An 8,034-nucleotide genomic window follows, 5' to 3' on the forward strand; every position below is an offset into this window, starting at 1 on the left:
TAATAAATAAAAAGTGTGCAAAAGTTGGAGAAAGTCAGATATGTGTGTGTGTGTGTGTGTGTGTGTGTATGTGTGTGTTTTGACGTGTGATGAAATAAGAAAATAAATAAAAGGTCTGTAGCATAGGGAGAGGGATGTAAAAGTGCTAAACGTCTTGTAGGTGTGTGTGGGTGTGTGTGTGTGTGTGTGGGGGGGGGGGGGGGTCATGAGTGCTGAGGAGTGAATGAGTGCAAAGTCAGTATAGTGTGAGTTCAGAGTTGGGAAATGTTTGAGAGTGCTGAGGAGTGAATGTGTGCAAAGTCAGTATAGTGTGAGTTCAGAGTTCGGATGGCCTGGGGATAAAAACTTCTCCTGAGTCTCTCAGTTCTGGCTTTGTGACTACATAGGCGTCTTCTTGATTTCAGCGGTAGGAATAATCCATTGTTAGGATGAGAAGAGTCCTTCAGAATCTTTTGGGCTCTTAGGAGTACTCTTCTGGAATAGATATCTTGTAGAGCAGGGAGTTGAGTTCTTATAATACGTTCAGCTGAGCGCACTACTCTCTGCAGAGTACTACAATCTCTAACTGTGGAGTTCCCATACCAGGTGATGATGCTACCAGTTAGAACACTCTCAACCGCTGAAGTGTAGAAGGCCTTCATGATGGATGTAGAAACTTTGAATTTCCTTAGCTGACGAAGGAAGTAGAGTCGTTGTCTGGACTTCTTCAGAACATATTGAGTGTTAACAGTCCATGTTAAGTCTTCAGTAATGTGGACACCAAGGTATTTAAAACTTGTGACTCTCTCTACAGGTTGCCCGCTGATCATTAGTGGGGTGTAACTGTAGTTCTGCTGCTGCCTTCTGTAATCCACTACCATTTCCTTGGTTTTATTGATATTCAGTGTCAAGCTGTTAGATTGACACCACTGTGCCACCTCATCAACCTGATCCAAGTAGAACTGTTCATTGTTGTTACTAATCAGGCCCAAGATCACTGTGTCATCTGCAAACTTGATGATGGAGGTATGACTACTGTTGGCTTTGCAGTCATGTGTGTAGATGTTGTACAGCAGTGGACTCAAAACACAGCCTTGGGGAGCACCAGTGCTGATGGTTAATGAGTCAGATGTCAGACCCCCCACTCTAACCACTTGTGAACGGTTGGTGAGGAAGTCAAATATCCAGTGACACAGGGTGGTGTTCAGTCCTAAGGCCTTCATCTTTGTGACCAAGGTGAGAGGTACTATCGTGTTGAATGCTGAACTAAAGTCAATGAACAGCATCCTCACATAATTCCCATTCCCCTCCTCCAGGTGAGTTAAGGTGGTGTGCATGAGGTTTGAGATGGCATCCTCTGTAGACCTGTTGGCTCTGTAAGCAAATTGGAGGGGGTCGAAGGAGGCAGGGAGGGATGAGCAGATAATGTTTTTCACAAGCTTCTCAAAACACTTCATCACTGTAGACGTCAGGGCTACTGGGCGGTAGTCATTCAGACATGATGGACTTTTGTTTTTCGGTACTGGAACAATAACAGACTGCTTGAGGCAAGTAGGAACTGTCTCTTGAGCCAATGATGTGTTAAAGATATAAGTGAACACAGGAGCTAACTGAGCAGCGCAGGATTTCAAAACCCTGTTAGAAATTCCATCCGGTCCAGTAGCTTTTCTACAATTTACCCTCCTAAAGGCATTGCTCACATCGACCTCAGAGACACAGAAAGGTGCATCCTCATTTGCTTCACATGCTGCAGCTAGTCCAATATAGTCTGTGTTTTTCATGTCAAAGCGAGCATAAAAAGCATTAAGTTCATCAGGGAGGGCTTGCACCTGATTTGCACCTCCCCGGTAAAAAATGAAAATGCAATATCATTCTGCTTTATTCGCCCCTCTCTTCAGTTAAGATGTTCAGAACTGCACCAAATTTTATGTGTATGATTAACCTGGCATTCTCTGGGGGTATGCCAAGTTTCCTAGAATTTCATCCATGAGGGGGTCTAAAAAAATGTAAGTTATGTGTACATTTAGTGACTGTACACTCATTGGCCTGTAGTTGGTGGTGCACACATATACACACGCACACACACACACAGCCACGCACATACTATCGGTATCGGCAATTAGAACGGCCGATACATAATTACAAATTCAGTAGGATTAAAGGAAAACCAAATATTCATCTTCATCATCATGGCTGCATTTCCAGTATTGGCGATGCGTAGTCGTTTGTCCACCAGATGGCGCATTGTTGCAGTTAGATGTAATTTTGTTGGAAGTTAATCTAAAGTGGGTTGGAAAAACAATGGACGCTTCCTACAAGGACTGTAGTTTACCGCAGAGAACGTATAATAAGGATAGGACGATTTTCACATAAAATGTAATTCCCATTTCTTCTTGAAGCCGAAATAAATCTGAGAATGTTTATCGGACATGCTTGGTTTTTACTGCAGGTATGTTAATCTTATAATATCAATAGCTATAGGACCTAGGTAGCATACAATAATGTTACCGTTAGCATTGGTTGAGTGATGGAGGCCAATTTGATTGCATTTGTAGTAAACTATGCGGTTATACCAAGCAAATTGATAGCAGCACTAATTGTATCTTTCGACTGTCATCTCATTTGCTTATGACCATAACCTACTAACAGGCCCAGCCGGCACACGACCAACCTTCAACGTTGAAATATAGGGGAAATAACGTCAGTTTTTGCGTCAATGTTGAAACAATGTTGAAGCAATGTTTAATGCTAAATGATTGTAAAAGGGTATGTAGACAAACATTGAAACAACGTTGGTTGTAAAAAGGTTAAGAAAATCAATGTTGAATTATAGGTGAAATAATGTCAGTTGTTGTGTCAATGTTGAAACACTGTTTTAATGCTAATTGTAAAATGTTGACAAATGGTTGTAAAATAAGAAATCAAGGAAATCAGCACCAATGTTGAAATAATGTTGCGATATCAACGTTGATTCAATTTGCAAATCCAACACATAATTCAACGTTGATTCACCCGTTATAATGTTTTTTTTTAAAACGTTTATCACGTTTATTTACCGTTGAATCAATGTTGAAATGCCAGCAGGGGGAGCTAAGTGATTAGCCACAACACGTTCGCTACGTGATGTTTTTTTAATGGAAAATATATAGGCTACCTGAAAGATAACCTGTCTATGATGCATCCTAAACACCGGGCTGGGACATTTCTGCTCAAAGTCTCAAAAAGCATCTGAGTCAACGTTCATTCCCAAACACCCATATAGGCTACTTCAATCCACTATTTTCAAAGGTGATTCAAGTAAGGAAGAGCATGGCCCAAAGTAAAGTAGGCCTAACTAGGACTGAAACTACATAAATTTGTCAAAGTGAATAATTTGTGTCAACTCGCCGCAATGTAGATTTATTAACGCACCCGTGATGATCTACATCTCCATTTAAACCAAATGTTTTAGAGCGCACGTTGAGAGATGTATCCAAGGCAGGGCTGTACCTACACATATTTGTTGCACGTGCTACAAAAATCATTCTTTGCGATGGATGATTTAGTACCAACGTTACACCGGTCCGATACAGTTTTGCCTATGGCTACTGTGAGACTGAGATGCTTTTTGTTTGTTCGAAGTGCGTGTTTAGGGTGTGAGAGGGGAGTCGATGTGCTTTGATTCCAGCTTGGTAGTTGTAGTCTATGCGATTAAAAAACATGTGTGTGTGAAGTATCCAAACAATGATAACGCTTTCATTATGGCTGCTTTAGCCACAGACCTTGAGCTACTGTATAGTGGGTTGGGTTCCATTTAGAAGTGTCCACTTCCAACCATGTTGGGCTACAGACAGGAGCAGGTAAGGCTTGTCCTAGAGCTGAGGGAATCATCAGACCCATCTGTTCAGAACACTGTGGTAGAGAATACAGTCCACTTCCTATCCGACACTTGGTCACACCCGACGTGAAGTAAAAAGAAAAAGACAAACAAAAAAATTAACAGATAAGAATATTTAAAGGTCTCTTATGGCTAGGCTACATGCCACTATATAAAGAAGACCTGACCGCCGGACTGAGACCAGCCCCTTACCGTGTGTTACAAAACATCAAACTCCTGCATAGAGAAAAGCCGGCATTTAAATGACCAATTGACTAATTACTTCCGCCGACACCGGCAATGTCTAAACACCCAAAACGGGCACACCGCCCCAACCTGGCGGACATCTAAAGCAAACATCATAACATCAAAAAGACCATAGCACACCCCCAAAAACACATGATCAAATATTAAGCATTAAACATTCCTCGCGCGCAAAGGAATGTACCCAACACATTGAACACGCCCAAATCATAATTCATGAAATTAACATAACATACATCATTAATTAAATAATAATCAAAGAATCATAGTGTGATGTGCTGCTGTTTCCCCAGTCGGAACAGGTCGCAAGTGGAGGGCAGAACTAGCAGTCGACCAGGCTATCAGCAGGCTGAAACACCAAGAGATTGTTGGCAGGACACAGTCAGGGAGAACTGGCCTGGGGTGGGGAACTGCTCCAAAGATGTGGTCCAAAGTCACAAGGAAGGAGAGGAAAGCGCTAATGATTTCCGAGGTGGTCAGGATAGAGGAGGAGAACTATTACACACCAAGATGGCGGTGCGTGCACACGCAGCGACCTCTCTCTGTCCCAACCGTACGGTGTTTTGTTCGTTTAAAAAGTGTTTGTCCGAAAGTTTTACGTGTTCGTCTCGTCATACTACGTTATACTACAAGTACAGCAGGCAGTTTCTACTTGACATCTGCAAAAGCAAGTTTTGCAGCGTTCTGGACTTTGCAACAGAGAGACGCTAAAGGAACTCGGACTACTCCGGCCTGCAACAACACCGGACTCGCCTGCTACTCCTCCCCCGGAAAGAAAGCGTTGGAAGCGGTGTGCGCTGAAGCAGAAGAGGGGCAAGCCCAACCAGCCCAACTCGCCCAGCCATACCATCTGTAGGAGCCATAAATGTTTTCTTTATATTTTGCTTTATGGGTATTGGTTTACTTTGATTTGTGTTTTTGTTTATTGGTTATTATGGGACATGGGTGTGGTGCTGAAGTCTTAATTAGTCCTACCTGACACCTGCGCTGGAGTTCAGTTTGGCGTGGGGTGAGCACAGGGGAAGGCTATTCTTTTGTGTACCGCACTTCGCACATCGCATGGACTCATTGAAAGGCCTTGTATCTGAACGTTTTGCTCTGCCTTGCATACGAAAGACTATTGGAGTCTAAAAGGACTATTGGAGTCTGGATTGAGATGGAGAGCAATAAACTGAAGAAACGGGAGCAAGTGTGTGGACATTGGATTAATTAGTGCGTGTAAGACAAGTTGATTTCCCCCTGCTTAGCCCACCGCGGCTTCTGAACAAGTTAGTTAGTTGGATCTGGTAGCCGCAATACCATCCATTCTCCTGGCAAATGTACGATCACTGGACAACAAAATGGATTACATATGACTGCTGAGATCAACGAACCAGACAGTGAGTAACTGCTGTGTGCTCGTCTTCACTGAGACTTGGTTAAATGAGAACATTCCGGACTCTGCTGTACAACTGGAGCAGCTAGCATGCTGTCGAGCAGACAGGGCCATTGTAAAGGGAGGAAAATCACGAGGAGGAGGAATCTGTGTGTACATCCGTGACGAATGGTGCCGGGACACTGTAGTAGTATGCAAATACTGCTCATCACTGGCGGAGTTTATGATCATAAAGTGCCGTCCTTTTTACCTGCCAAGGGAAATTACTGTGATTCTGCTAGTCGCAGTATACATCCCGCCTACCAACAATAACAGCGATAGGAACGCGGCTCTTAGTGAACTGTACCAGGCTGTCAGTGAACAACAGATGGCACACCCAGACGGTTTCACCATCTTCGCTGGAGATTTTAACCATGCTGATCTTAAAACTGTACTTCCAAAGCTACACCAGCATGTTGATTTTCCAACAAGAGGAGATAACATCCTGGACCTGGTCTACACTACACACAAAGGAGCATACAAAGCCACCCCCCTCCCCCACATTGGACTTTCTGACCATATCACTGTTATGCTAATGCCCGCATACAGACAGTAAAAGCAAACAAACCGGTTCGTAAGCAGGTAAAAGTGTGGCCTGAGGGAGCCTCCGATGCTCTTCAAGACTGCTTTGACACAACAGACTGGGAAAAGCAGGCAGCCACTTACAACAACCAGACAGACATAGAGGAGTATACAGACACTGTAACCTCTTACATCACCAAGTGCATCGATGATGTGACCCACACAAAAGACATCATCACTCGGGCTAACTGGAAGCCATGGCTGACAGGGGATGTCCTCAGGCTGCTGAGGGCCAGAGACAAAGCCTACAGAGCTGGGGATGAAGCTGGTATGAGAACAGCGAGAGCCAACCTGTCCCATGGCATCAAGGAAGCAAAAAAGGAATACACTCACAAGATAACCACCCACTTAAAAGACAGCAGGAATGCATAAAGCCTATGGCAGGGCATTCAGGCCCTCACGGACTACAAGCCCGCACCACAGAGCTGTGAGAGCAACATCCCTCTGCTCAACAATCTGAACCGCTTCTTTGCTCGCTTTGAAGCACAAAACAGCACTTGCCCACAGAAGACCCCTCCCCCTCTACACGAGCAGCCCCTGTGCCTCTCTGCCGACAGCGTGAAGAGGACACTTGCTGCTATCAACACCCGTAAGGCAGCAGGCCCAGACAACGGCTTGAGCGGCTTGTCATGTCACACATCAAATCCATTCTCCCCCCCACCCTGGACCCCTTCCAGTTTGCATACCGAGCCAAATGGTCCACAGAGGATGCAATCTGCTCTGCCCTCCACCCAGCCCTCATCCACCTGGAAAAAAGAGATTGCTGTTTATAGACTTCAGTTCTGCATTCAACACCATAATACCACAACAACTCATCGGCAAACTTGACAAACTGGGACTCAGTACCTACCTCTGCAACTGGCTACTGGACTTCCTCTGTCAGAGGCCTCAAGTAGTATGTGTTGGCAACAACATCTCAAGCAGCATCACACTGAGCACGGGGGCCCCCCAAGGCTGCGTGCTCAGTCCGCTGCTCTTCACCCTGCTGACGCATGACTGCACTGCAACCTACAGCAACAATCACATAGTGAAATTTGCTGATGACACAACTCTGGTGGGTCTCATCATCAAGGGTGACGAGACTCAATACAGGTTGGAGGTCGACCTTCTGACCACGTGGTGCAGGGACAACAACCTCCTGCTGAATGTCAGCAAGACCAAGGAGATTGTTGTTGACTTCCGGAGAGGTCACACCCAACACCTGCCACTGACCATCGACGGTGCTGTGGTGGAGAGAGTGAGCAGCACCAAATTCCTGGGGGTGCACATCAGTGAAGACCTCTCCTGGACCACCAACACTGCATCACTGGCGAAGAAAGTTCCGCGCCGCCTCTACTTCCTGCGGAAACTCAGGCGAGCAAGTGCTCCACCAGCCATCGTGACCACATTCTACCGAGGCACCATTGAGAGCATCCTCTCCAGCTGTATCACTGTGTGGGGCGGAAGCTGCACTGAATACAACAGGAAAGCCCTGCAGCGCATAGTGAACACAGTTGGAAGGATTATTGGTGCTTTACTCCCCTCCCTGAAGGACATTTACACCACCCACCTCACCTGCAAGGCGACCAAAATTGTGAGTGATGCAAGTCACCCTGCTCACAATTTGTTTGATCTACTGCCCTCTGGGAAGAGGTACAGAAGCCTGCACTCCCGCACCACCAGACTCACCAACAGCTTCATACACCAGGCTGTTAGGATGCTGAACTCTCTCCCCCCTCCACCCTCAGCTACATAACATCCTGGACTTTGGACCCACAATGGCTGCCTTGCACTACTTGCACTACTCCACTTGTACACTTGCACACTTTGCAACTTGTTGTTGTTGTCCTGTTGTCCTGAAAACACAACACTTCTGCTGCTCTTACATAACTTGCACCACTATGCCACTTGCTTACTTAGGTCAAACAGAACTACCTCAGCCATTTATTGGCCTGACTTT

This window comes from Alosa sapidissima, chromosome 6 (genome assembly GCF_018492685.1).
Source record: "Alosa sapidissima isolate fAloSap1 chromosome 6, fAloSap1.pri, whole genome shotgun sequence".
In the NCBI taxonomy this organism is placed as follows: Eukaryota; Metazoa; Chordata; class Actinopteri; order Clupeiformes; family Clupeidae; genus Alosa; species Alosa sapidissima.